The 12,940-nt window shown below is 35.2% G+C and overlaps 1 protein-coding gene across 1 annotated transcript in view; it reads left to right on the forward strand.

Moving 5' to 3' along the window:
• Positions 1 to 12,940, forward strand: part of LOC114333928 (protein rolling stone) — a 328,655-nt gene that overhangs the window by 20,861 nt on the left and 294,854 nt on the right. The window lies entirely within an intron of this gene.

A 12,940-nucleotide genomic window follows, 5' to 3' on the forward strand; every position in this document is an offset into this window, starting at 1 on the left:
TTCCATTGAGTTTTGGCCTAGTTGTTTCGTTTCTTGTAGAGCTACTATTTCGAATTTATATTTTTTGCATTCATCTACTAGGTGTTTCAGTTTTCCTTCTTCGTATGTTCCTCTTACATTCCATGTTCCTACTAATAAATTTTCGTTTATGGGCTTCTTTTAGCCTGCTTTAGTTGTATTGCTAGTTTTTCGGTTGTATATTTTTCTCTTTTATGAGTTGTTGTTGGCTTTTATTCCATGTCCATATTTCACCATTAATGATTAGCTTCTGGTATCCTATTTTTCCATTTTTTCCATTATGCCTCTCTACTATAGCCTTGCTTCTAATTTATTTCTGGATATTTCTTTCTTCTTTTGACATATCATCATTAATATAGATTCTTTCACAAAAAAACAGATGAAGAAAACATAAGTGGATTGGAACGAATGATGAAAATTATGGGGGAATTAGCAATGGATATAAAAGACATAAAAAAAGAAGAATATAAACTTACGTGCATAGAAATCGGCCCACTTAAAAATTTGGTCATTTGTGATGTCTCATATTTCCTAAACCTGTTGGCCGATTTAAGTGATTTTTAGAACATGTTATAGCCTGATTCTTTAACAATACCACTGTTTAGGCAATACGTAAAGTATCCTTAACAATAGTAACCTATACTTATTGTACGGTTATAGAGTATATTCCCATAGGTAAGCTGGTTAAGAGTAGATAACGATTTTTCATATGTAATTTAAAGTATTATCTGCATAAATGGCACAAAGAATATTTGCTACGAGAGGTATATGGTTCAAAATGCATACAGTATCACGACTAATAAGTTATGTTCACATACATGTAGAGTACTTACAGTTTTATTCCTTGATGACGTGTCACATCAGAGCTCTGATTGAATTCCATAATCCATTTGGTTCATTTGTAAGGCACTCACTAATACGCTAAATAAATCATCGTCGATAATACTGAGCAGATTGAATTATCTGAGCGGTATAAAACGATAGCAAAAAAAGCCGGTAAAATGCGGCCTTTTTACGAATAGCGGGAGCGTCGATAGATTAGAGATGATTCTCGTTAGGAAGCTTTTGACGATCTGCCCCGGCGAGGGGTTCAAATGCGAGTCTCAACAATAACCTGGAGTTTCCAGAAAGGTTACATAAATACTACTTGAATTTTAAGTAATCAGTAGTACAGGGGCGTAACTAATTATTTTAGTGAGCCGTGTATAATATATTTATTGTACATATTGCCGGGGGCGACAGGCGAGAGAGATGGCCTATATCACCTCGAAGAGAGGGGATTGGCAAAGATGTGCACAACGATAAGAAATGTTTGAAGAAATTAGAGTTTATATACACAAGGGGTAACAACGATAAAATGGAGGAAAACGATAAGTTTTCCCCCTAGGGATAGATTTTAATCTTCCAGGGGAATCACAGCGATTTTCGTAATACCACGAAGAAAATCACCGTGAGTAGTGTGAATCTTGACAGTACGAACTAGACCATCCTTACCAGGCAATACATCTATTACCCTGGCAGTTGGCCATAAGAGTGGAGGAGTACCATCCTCCTTCAACAGAACCAAATCCCCGATCTTGACAGGGTCAGTAGGGTCGGTCCATTTATTTCTTTGCTGCAGGAGGCAAAGATAGTCTTTTTTCCACAATTTCCAAAATTGCTGTTGAATTTTACTAATACGCTGAAAAAGATTCAACCTATTTTCAGGTATCTCTGAAACACTTGGTTCAGGGGGCGCGGTTAAACTTCTTTGAACTAAGAAGTGAGCTGGAGATAGGAAAGCGAAGTCATTGGCGTCAGACGACATCCTAGTGATGGGTCTCGAATTTAGAATAGCCTCGATTTGGCATAATACTGTGTTAAACACTTCAAAGGTGAAGTGGGAATTTCCTATAATTCGATAGAGGTGATACTTCACACTCTTTATTCCTACCTCATGGAGGCCGAATTGATGGGGGTTGCGGGGAACACCCATCTTGAAAGTTATGGAGTTTTGAGTACAGAATTCCTTAATCTGTTCCGAATTATTTTGATTTAAGAAAAAATCATAGAATTCGCGCATTTCATTTTTTGCCCCATGGAAATTTGTGGCATTGTCGCTCCAAATAATACTGGGCGTGGATCTTCTGGCAATAAACCTTTTCAGAGTAAGAATATAGGCTTCTGCGCTTAATCCTGTGACGAGTTCGATATGAACACATTTAGTGCTCATGCAAATGAAATAGGCTACGTATGCTTTGTAAAGCGGTGCCTTCCTCAAATGTGAGGACTTAATTAAGAAGAACCCCCCATAGTCCACTGAGACGACTTGGAAGGGTCTAGTGGGGAGTACACGATCGGGATGCATATCTGCCATCTGTTGAACAGAATTGGGTGTCATGAATCGGAAACAGTTTACACACTTACGAATTAAGCGTTTAATCTGTCTTAATCCGTCAATTGGCCAGTACTTCATTTTGACATACGAAAGTACTGTTTGCGCGCCTGAATGTAATAACTTATGATGAGCTTGAGTCAAGATTAGTTCTACAACTCGACATTTAGAAGGAAGTAGAATGGGGTGTTTTTGATTATACGATATGGGGGCGTGTCGGAGACGTCCTCCCACACGAATCAGCCCATCATTATGTTGTAGGAAGGGGTTGAGTTTACGAATGGCTTTATTGGTCACGAGTTTAGCATTTTTCAATTCAAGAATCTCTTTTTTAAAGTAGATACTTTGGATATACCTGATGATCGCGTGATCAGCGATCTCCATTTCGGGTGGCGTCAATATATCCGTATCTCGTGGAGAGTTATTTATTTTCTTTTTAATATTACTGATGAATCTAAAAAGATAAGCGACAATTCTTTGAATTTTACGAAAAGAAGAAGATTTAGCGAATAGATTTTCAAAGGTGTCGTTGAGTTCGTGATTTGTTGCTATGTTTGAGACAACTAACTTCCTTAATTCAGGAAGATCATCCTGAAAATGAGGAATTTGATGAAGAGAAAAATCGATGGGATTGTCTCTAATAAAGCTAGGTCCGCATAACCAGTCTTCGGTGGTCTGGGGATTATCAAAGACATTTATCCCTCTGGAAGCGGGGTCAGCGATGTTTTCGTGACTTCTGACGAAATGGAAATCACAAGGAAAAGTTTCCAACAAGGAATTGACCTTTTGAATTCTGTTTTGTACAAAAATGTTCCAAATGTGTTTTTTAGAAAGTATCCAAGACAAGGCAATTGTAGAGTCAGCAAAGAGATGAGATGAAGATATACTCAAATTTTTCTTGAAGATGTGAAAAAGTCTATGAGCCAGAGTGACTCCCAACACTATTCCACAAAGTTCCAATTTGGGGATGGTGAGTTTATTTTTTAGCGGAGAAATTTTGTTTTTAGAAGCGATAAGCCGCGACGATACAGAAAAGTCTGAGTATGTCGCTTTGAGATACACACAAGTGCTGTATATTTTTTCCGATGCGTCGGTGAAAATAATTAATTGAACATCAACAACTTTCTTTTGTAAAAGTAAGCATCGAGGTACCTTGACCTCTTCTATAGTTTTGAATGTCGATAAGAGGTTTTGCCAATTTTTCATAATGATGGGTGAGTCAATGGGTTGATCCCAGTCCAATTTCTGGGACCATATTTCCTGTATCAAGAGCTTAGCGTTCACAAGGACAGGGGATAACCATCCTAGCGGGTCATACAAAGTAGCAATGTAGGAGAGAATAGTACGTTTAGTAACAACATTAGCCAATTTGAAGATAGGAGTTTTAAACGAAAAGTGGTCGCGTTCTGAATCCCAGAATATGCCTAAGACTTTATCAGATCCCGTGAAGTTAAGACTGACTTCAGAGACGGGATTTAAATTGTGTTGAGACAGAAATTCTGAAGAACTGCAGTTCCACTTGTGGAGGAGGAAACCATGGGTTTCTAGCAAAGAAGTTAATTGTTCGAAAAGACAACTTAATTCATGAAGACTGTCAGCACCGCTGATCAGGTCATCCATATAGATAGATTCTTGCAGAACACTAGTAGCAAGTTCGTGGGTATGTTTGTTGTTGTCAGCGATGTGCTTGATAACTCTTTGAGCGATAAATGGGCTACTTGGGAGCCCGAAGGGTAATCTTTGAAATTGATAGCACCGTAAAGGCTGCTGAATATTGTCCCTAAAGAGAAAATTTAACAGAAATGTTTCAGTGGGACAAATGGCGATTTGTAGGAACATAGCCTTGATGTCGCCTACTAGTGCGAATTTAAACTGACGAAACTTAGCGAGAATGTCAAAAAGTTCATGTTGGACGACATAACCTTTGTCTATGACGTCACTGAGGGAGATTCCCGTAGACGATTTATTGTTTGGATCGAAAACTATACGAGTGGAAGTAGTAGAGTTGGATTTGAAAACGGGAAAGTGAGGGAGAAAGTAATTAGGTTTACCTGAGTCATTTAGCATTTTTAACGGCACTTGAATTATTTGTCCGTTATTGAGATATTCCGATATAATGTCCTGATATTTTTCCAATAAATCAGGGTTGAGTTGAAAACGTTTCTCGAGACTGAGAAAACGTCTTTTTGCCGAGAGAAACGAATTTCCCATGTCTATATCTTCGATAGGGAGTTTGAGATTGAGTGTGGACTCATATCGTCCATTGGGGAGAACATTAACATGTTTTACAAAATTAATTTCAGCGGGGTGATCATTAATGAGATCGGTGTTCTGAGGAGCGGCTTCTTCCAGCTCCCAGAATTTTTGTAAATGATCGGATAGTTCCTCGTTGGACACTACCGGCTCATTTACGGCGGAAGGAGTGTTATGAGAACAACAAGTAACGAGAGAGTTTGAATAAAATTCCAAAGCCTTTTTAGTATTTTTCGACTTAAGAGCAAAGTCTGGAACTGACCCTGATATCGTGTACCCGAGTAGAGTGCGTTGAAGAACGGGAAGACCTTTTCCCAAACGAATTATTTCAGGTTGAATGATATCGTTATACAGGTCTGCACCGAGCAGGATACCAATTGGGGATGTTACATGGAACATCGGATCACCTAATGGTATCTCTGAGGGTATGTTTAGTTTGCTCGCCGAAATAGAAATTTGAGGAAGCGGATTTGTTATCTTTGGGAGTACAGAGCACGAGATGTCAAAAGGAACGTCGTTAGCGACAGCGAAAATTGTTGTATCTACAATAGATTGAGACGAGGATGAGGTGGAGTTAATTCCATTGATCCGTAATTTTCCATCTCTAGTGGTGAGTGACAGTTCCTTTACGAGGTCAGCACTAATAAATGAAACCTGTGAGGCCGAGTCTAAAAGTGCCTTTGCGAAGACCCTCTTGCCGCTAGGAGCGACAAGATAGACCTGGAGTGTGCTTAATAACACCAAATGATTATCAAGCGAGGCTGCAGATAGAGCCATTGAATGTGGAGTCGAATTTTGAAGATTAACTTCCGTTTCAGGAGCTCTAACATGTGAGGGCCCCTGTTGTGAATTACCCTGTGTATGGGAGTTATTTGAGATAGCGGTTTTATTATGATTATTTGAGTTGTGTTGGCCAACAGCCGCGGAAGGGTTACTATGACCCGTTTTGTCGAAATGGAGCAACGTGTGATGACGAGATTTACAAACTATGCAAGAGAATTTGGATTTACACTGATCGAGCATGTGAGACCCAAGACAATTAATACAAAATTTATTTTGTTTGACAAAACTAAAACGTTCTTTAGAATTCAACTGCTTGAACTGAGGACAAGAGTAGATCGAGTGAGAGTCGTTGCAATAGGAACATTTCTTAGGACCTAAGCGAGGCGAAAGGTTACTGGTAGAAGTGTCTGAGGCTAGGTGTAAAGAGTGTCTGGAAGTAGTAGTCGATTTTGGTTTTGATTGAGATTGAATATTCTCAAGATGAACAACGCGTGTCTCGATTTCCCCTAGAAAATGGACAAAATCAGGGGTAGCTTGGCTACCACCGGATTGGAACTCAAGAGCCCTAATGGTAGGTGCGTCGAGTTTCTGAGTAGCGATATGTATGAGAAGTAAATGCAAGAGATCTGAAGGGGGCCTATTCAAGTTCAATAGGGCCTTGAAATTATTTGACATGACCGTATGAAAATTTCTTAATTGTGAGTGATTTGCGTTTCCAGAAATAGGAGGCGCATCAAGAATTTGAGAGATGAGAGTTTTGATAAGCGATTTAGAGTTGGCGTACCTTTGTGTCAGGTTATCCCGGGCTATTTTGTAATTGTCACCTGTGAGTGGGATATGCTCGAGAAGCGTCAAAGGCTCGGAAGTTAGAAAACTTTTGAGGTAAATGAGTTTTTCCAGATCACTTAATGTAGTATCAGATCCTATTATTGTATCAAAGGTCTCAATGAATGAATTGTATTCAGTAACTAAGCCACTAAATGGTTTTAACTGAATACGAGGGAGGTTTACTGTTCGTTGCCTAGCCATAGACTGTGAGGTTAGAGAAGAATTAGGGTCAAATTGGAGGGAGGGGGTAGCAGTCACATTAGAACTTTCAATGACCTCTAACCTTTCTTCCAATAGAGAAATTGTATCCAAATATTTATCAAAAACCACAGAGGAATCAGTAGAGGGGGTAGGTTCCTCGGGGATCGTCTCCAGCACATTTTGAGCATCGCGGAAAAGTCCGTAAGAATGTTTGAGTTGTGAAATTATTTCACGAATTTTATATTTGTTTAGAGAATTAAGAGTTGTGGGAACCGAATCAGCCAACTTGGTTATATCAAGTTTTGCGGTGAGCCTCTGTCGGTTATATTTTGATCGGTCAGCCATGTTGCGAGAATGTGAGATTAGATAGATTATTTGCAAATGTCTAAACCTATAAATCGATGCGAAAATGAGAGAATATGTACAATATATTATATATTACACGTTTAATAGTGTGAGATTGGCTTAATAGTATCACCCTGTATGAGCGCAGATTAGTATATGAAATGCAAAACTATAAAATTTCAAAATATATGCAATTTTCCAAAATGGGTATTTTTCAGCAAGTGTGAGACACCCTTAACAAGTATTTAAATTAATTAAATTGAAGGAAAAAACAATTATTTATTTTCTATAGTTTTCTAGAAGTGTAAAATGAGCTTAAGCGAAGCTAAATGTAGCAAAAACTTACAATTTATGCAAGAAAACAAAATTATTTTTAATAATTTTTGTAACCTGTGAACCAGGCTTAATCGGATTCAAAATTATAAATTTAATTTAAATCAAAAGGTTGAACAAACAATGTTAAAATTATAACACCCGTACTATCAGCCAAGAAATGAGTACACTTTTTGTATACTATAAACAGAAAAATATATTTACGAAAATAAAATAATGTAATATATGCAAATATTTTTTCATACAAACAAAACGACTCCTTTATTTGAACAAAGCAAGTAGTTTCTGAAATTGCACGTGTAGACCGGGCTTAACAACCTACCAGCTATTGTAGAGACGTGCTGGGTTAAATACTGAGAATTTGAGTGCAGAAAGAGAGGAATATTTTATTTTTGTGCCGGGGCGGCGTGGCTTGGAAATTTCCAAATGCAACAGAAAGACACTATAAATGAAAAACCGTTATTCTCAGAATAGAGATTATCAAAATATGCAAATACGAAGGACCTTGAGGATTTAATTAATAAATAATTAATATGATACGGCTCGATGGAACAGAAATGTTTAGGCAATACGTAAAGTATCCTTAACAATAGTAACCTATACTTATTGTACGGTTATAGAGTATATTCCCATAGGTAAGCTGGTTAAGAGTAGATAACGATTTTTCATATGTAATTTAAAGTATTATCTGCATAAATGGCACAAAGAATATTTGCTACGAGAGGTATATGGTTCAAAATGCATACAGTATCACGACTAATAAGTTATGTTCACATACATGTAGAGTACTTACAGTTTTATTCCTTGATGACGTGTCACATCAGAGCTCTGATTGAATTCCATAATCCATTTGGTTCATTTGTAAGGCACTCACTAATACGCTAAATAAATCATCGTCGATAATACTGAGCAGATTGAATTATCTGAGCGGTATAAAACGATAGCAAAAAAAGCCGGTAAAATGCGGCCTTTTTACGAATAGCGGGAGCGTCGATAGATTAGAGATGATTCTCGTTAGGAAGCTTTTGACGATCTGCCCCGGCGAGGGGTTCAAATGCGAGTCTCAACAATAACCTGGAGTTTCCAGAAAGGTTACATAAATACTACTTGAATTTTAAGTAATCAGTAGTACAGGGGCGTAACTAATTATTTTAGTGAGCCGTGTATAATATATTTATTGTACAACCACTGTAATAATATTGTTGCTAAACAGGTAAATTTTCATTGTATACCGTGTGTACCAATCAAACTGTGCTTTTTTCTCAAAGTTCGCATCACCCTGTGAAATATTCTAGCATTTATAAAATACTGAAATTAAAACCCAACTATATCCTCAGGTTTTCTTAACATTCTATTTTTTCATTCATTCGTTTATGTTGGATATTAAAAAAGTTAGGTACTTCAACAACTAGGCATGTTCTTCATCAATACACGGTGTTTCTAAATAAGTGCGACAAACTTTAAGGGATAATTCTGCATGAAGAAATAATAACACTTAATTTTATAAACGTAAATCTTTCGTTTCCGAGATACGGGATGTTGAATTTTTTCTTACAAACTGACGATTTATTTTATTGCTTTAAAACCGGTTGAGATATGTCAATGAAATTTGGTGGGTTTTAAGACGTAGTAATTGCACATTTTTTGACATACAATTAAGAATTTAATATTCACTATGCGCGCGTACGTGTATTATGACCAATCATATTACCTGTATGCACACTAATGGTGAATATAAAATTCTTAATTTTATGTCAAAAATTCCGCAATAACTTTCGCTTAAAACCTACCAAATTTAATTTGCATATCTTCTGGTTTTAAAGCAATAAATAAATCGTCAGTTTGTAAGAAAAAATTCAACATCCCGTGTCTCAGAAACGAAACATTTGCGGACATTCGTTTATAAAGCCAACTGTCATTATTTTTTCATGCAGAATTACCCCTTAAAGTTTGTCGGACTTATTTAAAAACACCGTGTATTGATGAAGAACATGTCTAGTTGTTAAAGTACCTAACTTTTTTATTATCCAACGTAAACAAATGAATCAAAAACCAAAATGTTAAGAAAATCTCAGGCTATAGTTGGGTTTTAATTTAAGTATTTTATAAATGCTAGAATATTCCACAGGATGATGCGAACTTTGAGAAAAAAACACAGTTTGATTGGTACACCCGGTATATAATGAAAATTTACCTACTTAGCAACAATATTATTATAGTGGTATTGTAAAGAATCAGGCTATAAAATGTTTCAAAAATCACTTAAATAGGTCAACAAGTTTAGGAAATATGAGGCATCAAATATGACCAAATTTTTAAGTGGGCCGATTTCTATGCACGTAAGTTTATATTGTTCTTTTTTATGTCTTTTAAATCCATTGCTAATTCCCCATCATTTTCATCATTTGTTCCATTCCACTTATGTTTTCTTCATCTGTTTTTTGTGGTGTTCTAGGTGTTATTTTGGATTTTTTGCTGGGATGTTCCTCCTCTTCCAGGTCCAACCACAGGCAAGTTTACTCCAATAAATTATAAAATTTTGACACTATTCACATTTATGAAATTTTAACACTAACGGCATTTAATATTCATAGGATAATTAAGACATATCGGCGATTTTTTGTGTTTTCTGCCATATTCCCTTAATTTTTAGATTTTTAGTCTGCTTTTATATAAAAAACAGTTGCTGTTAGCAACTTTTTGGCGACATATTGGTATAATACATATAATATTTATGGATTAGAAGGAAAAAAGAAGATGGATTTGGTTATTTTTATAGTGACATTATTGGGTGTAAATCTGTCTTTTGAGTTTACTCCTCCTATTTAAAAAATGAGTCATAGAATAATTTAATTGATAGATTCGACCGTTACTTGATGGAAGTTCATTTTATCTAACAACAAAACACTGAAAACGTTTTTTTTCTATACTTCCACAAAATTTATTACAACTAAGTGACTACAGCTATTTCGGCAGAGTGCCTCGTAGTGTGCCTGTTTCATAGTAATATTGAGTTTACAAGAGAAACACAACAGAATAATTCCATAAGCTTTCTAGATGTAACGATTACCAGACTACACAACAAACATGAGTTCTCCGTATATCATAAACCTACCCATACTGACACAACCATACACAATTCATCATCCCATCCTACACAACACAAATTAGCAGCCTACCATAGCATGATACATAGACTGACAGAAATTCCCATGACAAAAAATAACTTCGAGATAGAACTAAACATCATTAAACAAATAGCAGTAAACAATGGCTATAACGAACAAACAGTTAACAAAATTTTAAACCAAAAACTCCATAAGAAAGCCCTGAAATTAGTGTATCCACCACCACAGAAAAAACCCAGTACCTTCTGCTCTCTCACATATACTGGCAAGATAACAACAAAAATAGCCAGATACATAAAAAGAAAGGAATAACACCAGCATTCAGAACTAACAACAACTTAAGTAAATATATTAAGAACAATAAAAGCCTAAATAGAAAGCAACTACAGAGTGGTGTGTACAAACTAACTTGTTTTAACTATTTAGAATGGGAAATAAGCCACAATATTATTAAAAAATGATTTTTATTAACGTTTCGACGCCCAAATCGGGTGCCGTTGTCAAAATACAAAATACTATTAATATAAACAAAAATGTTGTTGCTTAGTAAAAAAATTCTTCTAATAATTTATTTAATTTGACTCATTTATATCGGCAATTCAGATACATATGATACATTTTAAAGTAGAAGACTTTAAAATGATATTGCCAATATTTATGAGTTGCGTTCCTGGGACGACTTTACTGAAAGATAGTTCATTCGATTACATGAAATCAACCCAACTCAAGAATATCCGTCACAAAAAAATCATAGCATGTGATCTGTCTTTAAAAAGACAACCACGTGCAACGGTGACATTAAAATTCTCGCGTTAGAGATCTCATAGTAAATCACGAGGGAAAACCAGGAAAAACCTCGTGATACTATCCCGACATCGTAAGTATTTGGTCTTACATTTAATTTACTCTCAAAATTAATACCAAATTCTGACTGTACTATAATTTTGTTTAAATTATAAATAATATCAATAATACATGGGTATATAAGTAATACTAAAATATAAAATATGTACTAACTCGACTATTGACTTACTAATTGTGGTATTTTCTTTCTATTGACTTCCTCTTTCAGTATGGGTATCCACATCCTACTGCATTCCACCGAGGAATTTGCGACACAATTGGTTTCGTTTAGCATAATTAGAGCCGCTTCTTTGATTTTTCTCTTTTTACTATCTGTTTCTTTCAGGACTATACTTGAATCTCTCCACTGAACTCTATGTTCATTATCCCATGCGTGTTGACATATTTGAGATCTATCAAATTCTCTATTTTTAATATAAGATTGATGTTCACTTATTCTAACGTTTAATGGTCTTGATGTTTCACCTATATAAAACTGTTCGCATTCACAAGGTATTTTATAAATACAATTCTTTGTCCTTTCTTGTTCATTGTTAGGTTTAGTTTTAGATAGAATAGATCTCAATGTGTTGGTTGTTTTGAATGTTGTTGAAATGTTGAATTTATTTCCTATTGTTTTAAGTTTCTCGGATAGTCCTTTTATGTATGGTATTGATATTTTCCTCGTATTATTTCTTGTGAATGTTGTAGGATCCCGTTCTATGTTGTTCTGTTCCATTCGATCCAATCTTGACAATTCCTTATTTATAAACGATAAAGGATAATCATTTTTTAATAAAACAGATGTTAAGAATTGTTTTTCTTCTAAAAAGGAATTTTCGTTAGAACAAGTAATTTTGGCTCTATCATATAAGGATTTTATGATTCCCCTTTTAACGTTGATGTTGTGATTTGATTTGTAATTGAGATATCTGTTGGTATGTGTTGGTTTTCTATACACTTGAGTCTCATATCCAGTATCCTTCTTTAAGACTAAAACATCGAGGAAAGGCAGGGTGTTATTATATTCCTTTTCCATTGTAAATTTTATTGTCTCTTCTTGATCGTTTATAATATTCAGGAATGTATCCAACAATTCTGATCTATGAGGCCATATTGAAAACACATCATCTACATATCTCCACCATACAGTGGGTTTTAAATTTTGTTTAGAAATGATATTATTTTCGAAATCCTCCATAAATATATTAGCCAATAATGGAGATAAAGAGGAGCCCATTGCTAGACCAAAATTTTGTTTATAAAATTCATTATTTAGTTGAAAATAGGTATTATTAGTACATAATGTCAATAACTCCATTATAGCTGATACATTTAGTTTTGTCCTAGTTGTCAATGTATCATCATTCTCTAATTTCGTTTTGATTATGTTTAGATAATATGTTTAGATTTATGCCATTAGATAAAACTTTAAACATAATCAAAACGAAATTAGAGAATGATGATACATTGACAACTAGGACAAAACTAAATGTATCAGCTATAATGGAGTTATTGACATTATGTACTAATAATACCTATTTTCAACTAAATAATGAATTTTATAAACAAAATTTTGGTCTAGCAATGGGCTCCTCTTTATCTCCATTATTGGCTAATATATTTATGGAGGATTTCGAAAATAATATCATTTCTAAACAAAATTTAAAACCCACTGTATGGTGGAGATATGTAGATGATGTGTTTTCAATATGGCCTCATAGATCAGAATTGTTGGATACATTCCTGAATATTATAAACGATCAAGAAGAGACAATAAAATTTACAATGGAAAAGGAATATAATAACACCCTGCCTTTCCTCGATGTTTTAG

Source organism: Diabrotica virgifera, chromosome 10, assembly GCF_917563875.1.
Source record: "Diabrotica virgifera virgifera chromosome 10, PGI_DIABVI_V3a".
In the NCBI taxonomy this organism is placed as follows: domain Eukaryota; kingdom Metazoa; phylum Arthropoda; class Insecta; order Coleoptera; family Chrysomelidae; genus Diabrotica; species Diabrotica virgifera.